This window comes from Otolemur garnettii, unplaced genomic scaffold (genome assembly GCF_000181295.1).
Source record: "Otolemur garnettii isolate 467f Iridium unplaced genomic scaffold, OtoGar3 scaffold00046, whole genome shotgun sequence".
NCBI classification, from domain to species: Eukaryota; Metazoa; Chordata; class Mammalia; order Primates; family Galagidae; genus Otolemur; species Otolemur garnettii.
This window is the reverse complement of record NW_003852441.1, coordinates 73,144-77,369: the sequence shown is the minus strand read 5'-3', so window position 1 is coordinate 77,369 and position 4,226 is coordinate 73,144. Positions and strand designations below refer to the sequence as shown.

General features: G+C 39.1%; 1 pseudogene across 1 annotated transcript; it reads right to left on the bottom strand.

Moving 5' to 3' along the window:
• Nucleotides 1–3,576: 3,576 nt before the first annotated feature.
• Nucleotides 3,577–4,120, bottom strand: LOC100953676 (annotated as a pseudogene). Its single transcript, XR_001161355.2, has one exon. The product of XR_001161355.2 is annotated as an NADH dehydrogenase [ubiquinone] iron-sulfur protein 4, mitochondrial-like (transcript).
• Nucleotides 4,121–4,226: the final 106 nt, after the last annotated feature.

The window sequence follows — 4,226 nt, the reverse complement described above, 5'->3', positions numbered from 1 at the left end:
GCCACCTTTGGTGTACATGGCTGGCGCCCTAGCCGGTTGAGCCATAGGCGCCGAGCCAATAGTTGTTAGTTTTTAACAGGTTTATAGGTTAATTTGTGAAAACAACTCCAAAAGATGTAAGTGGCTGAAGCCAGTTGTATTGGGAAGACTATTAATGGCATAAATTGAGCCCAACTATGGTGAATGCACCTTGAATTTTATTAAAAATGCAGTGGTTGAAAAACCTTCCTTCATGTGGGACCTTCTTTAGCCTATCACCATGGAAATAAAGATAACCTGAGCAAGGTGTTGGCTTCTATTAACAAACTAAGAAAGAGAATTCCTGGAATTAAAGTACAAAATGAAAAATAATCTTGTTCTTAGCTTAAACCCTCACTAACAAATATTAGTTTCAATAAGGCCTACCACTAAGAAAAAATGGGAAAAAGCAGGGTTATAAAAAAGAAAAGAGAAAACTATCCTCTTGATTGAAACAGTAGCATATATGAATGATTTTTTTTTTTAAAGATAACTAAGCCAAGCTCCATGGTTCACACCTAAAATCTCAGCTACTCAAGAGGATTGTTTGAGGCCTGGGCAACATAATGAGTCCCTGTCTCTTGAAAAAAAAAAAAAAAGAAAACAAAACAAAAATTAGCTGGGCATGGTGGCACACACAGAAAGACCCAGCTATTCCAGAGACTGAGACAGACAGATCACTTGACCATAGGAATTCAAATCCAGCCTGGGTAAGCATGGCAAGACCACTGCTTGATAGATAGTAGGACCTTCCTAGTGGACCACCTCTCTACACTGACCACCTCTTGAAAGTGACCTAATTTTCATAGATGGGACATGTGCCACATGTACATAACATGTTATGTACACTAGTTCCTTATGTGGACCATCTCTGTATGTTGACCATGTTGTTACAGTCCCTTGGGTGGCCAACTTAACAGGGATTCTACTCTGTGTTTAGAAAAGGTCTGACAAGTTAGCAAACATCTTAGAAAAAGTGGCCATCTGGTGACTTTTTCTATGATGACTTTGCCAACTTAATTAATTGTCAAACCTTGTAAAGACAACAGCTCTGATGGCTATTTCAGAAGAGTTCCAAAATTGCTTTGAAGGTGGACTAGGCACTGGTGTTGATACTCCAAGGAGACTTCAAAGGTGACCTTAAGTGATATTCCTTGATGAGTGTGTAGCACTTTTTCTAGGATGAGTACACCAACTTATTTGTCAGACCTTGTATGTATACACACAGTCCCCATGTTATGATGACCCAACTGTTGGGGGTTCCTAATGCAACCAAACCTGCATTGCATAACACAAACTCTTTCTCCTCCTCCTCCCAGTCTCCTAAGACAAAGACACGAAGGATCTGGCTAGCTCATCCCGCTGAGGGGTTCAAGCCAAAAGACCTTCACTTTACAGGCAAGCTGTGGCATGTGCTCACCCTCTACAGTCCCATATAAAAAGGGTCTCTAACAGCCCCCCAGGCACAGACGGCACCTTTGTACTGCCCACCAGACCATCCTCCCCTTTCACTAAACCTGGCCTGAACATCTCCCTGCACCCTTGTCATCATTTACAAAACTTTCACCAACTTACGACATTCTCTGTTTACAAATGGGCTTCCAAGTCTTCCCATAGGATAATTTATAATTAAATAATGAATAATTCGGAATGGTTTCTTCTGCTCATATGAACAGACCCACATGGCATAAGTGGTTCCTTGGTGCAGCATCTTCAGGCCGACATCTAGTGTCACAGAGAAGCAGCTGGTAGAAATATAAGAACACAAAGAATCAGATTATCCAGAGCCAAGAAACGACAAAAGAATTAGCTGAAGGCTTTCATTTCATTGAAGCAGTGTTGCTAAGCTGCTTAAGGATCAAGATCCTAACACTGAGGGGTTTATAAAGGGTTATGGCACAGTTAGTGAGATCATCAGCTGCTACAGGGCTGTTTATGATGGAAATGAGAAAAAAGGCTGCACAAACAACCCCACATATTTTTTTTTAAGAAACCCTCAGTGGTAAGCTGCCCTCTCCTGCACAACAGAGTCAAATCCTGATTCTCCAGCGCCCTCTCCATCCCCTCCAGCACCATCTTCATCATCACCTGTTCATTAACGTCAGCCCATCTTCTTGTCTCAAAAATGCCCCTCCCAGGATGCAAAACACTGATGCAACCTTAGGTTGAGTGTTAACGTTTAGTATTCTTTTTTGAAATTTCTATTTCCTAGCAAACATTTTGTATGAGTTTGTTTTTATGTTCTGTTTGCTTGAATTAAAAGAAAGAGCACAATAGTTTCTGTAATTTCTTACAGTATGGGGTATTATTATTATCATCATTATTATTACTATTATAGTATTACACTGTCCAGGCAGCCCCCTGGCTATAGGACATCTGACTTACTATGTTTCATGTTTATGAATGGGCTCCCAAGCCTCCCCATAAGGATAATTTATAATGAAATAAATTAATAATTTTGGACCTAGTTTCTTCTATAAACAAAACTACATTGCATAAGCAGTTCACTGACACAGCGTCTTTACACTAACAACTAGTCCAATTGTCTGTATGGTCATTTATCTACAGCATCACTTTTGTTTTAATTTTTAATTCAATTTTATGAGTCTGTGTTTACCCTGTGGCCATGCATCCAAAGCAAAAGTCCACTGAAAGTCCAGGGGAGTGACAGGTGATTACAATGGAAAAGAAAGCAGAAATAATTAAGCATTCAGAGAAAGACCAGACACCATCATTCATTGAGATAGTATTAAGCTTGAGTCACTCAACTATCACAACAATTATGAAGGATAGAGTAAGAATAAGGGAACATGTGAAAATGCTCCAATGAAAGAATCAATTATTACTAAGCAGTATAGTAGATTAATTATTGAAAAGGAAAGGTTATTGATTTGGTTAGAAGACCAAGCAAAACATTCCTACTAGCCTAGGAATTAAAGAATACAATAGTTTCTGGAACTTTTTATTACAATACAGGGGTGTTGTCATGTTATACTATATTATTGTTACCACATAATAGCCATTATAGTATTATTATTATTATTACCATACATGTGCTGTTCATCAAAAATCCAAGTCGCACACAAATCTGATTTAAAGATTTAAAGACATTCTCAGGAATGTATCTCATCTGTAACCCAGAGCCTATATATATATACACACACACACATTTATATATATTCACACATTTTTCTAGTGACATATGCTTTCCTACGAATATACTCCTAGGTATATCTTGAGTATATACCTAGGAGTTGGATTGCTAGGCCTTATAGTAACTCTATATTTATTGCGAAGCTGACAGATTATTTTCCAAAGCCCCCATTCCATGGACAGTCTATATTTAAAGACTAGAAATAAGACAGCTAAAAGGAAATGAATACATGTCATACTTGAGAACAATAACTTTATGCTGGGTAAGCTTTGAGGCATGAGAGGACTGTTGAATTTTAAGGAGCTGAGCTGAGATACAATTATTCTAGGAGGGTTTTCTTTTTTTTACTGCACAGCTGACTTTATTCACAGTCAAGTACAGAGATACATACAGTCAGTGCCAACCTATTCAGTGGATACTCTTGTTCTTATGTTCCAAGAAAAGTGTGCACCATCAGACTTGGACTTGGTTTCAGAACCTTCTTTTCTTCAATGTCATAGCTCCATCCATTTTTTTCCACAAAGTAAACTGCACCTTCTTTCGTACTGAAGGTTAGAACCATGTTGGACAAAGAATCAGCCATTGATGCCCAGCCCATCAAAGGATTTTCCCATCGCTCCCTGGTATCAAACTCCATCTTCCATTTTTTTGTGTTGTTTACTCCAGACTGCATGTTATTTTAAGCAGGAACAAAGATCGTGACTTTTCTAGTTTTGATATGTTCTTCTGGAACGCCAGTTAAAGTAGTGATATCCGATTTTTCATCAACTGTTATGAGCTGTGTGTTTTGAATTTGGTCCTGTGCTAGCCTCCATGTGGAAGTGCTCAACGACCTGGTCGGGACCCTGGAAACGGAAATAGCAGCTACACCTACTGCCCTTCTCCACCACACCGCCTGGTTCAGCACCCCTGACATTGAGACCGCCGCCATCTTGCTGCAGGCAAACACCAGGAGATCTTAAAATTGTCCTATTTTCAAGCCAAGGGGACTTTTGAAAATTTGCCATGTTACATAGTTTCTTTAACTTGGAAAAAGATGAAATTGATGAGCTCT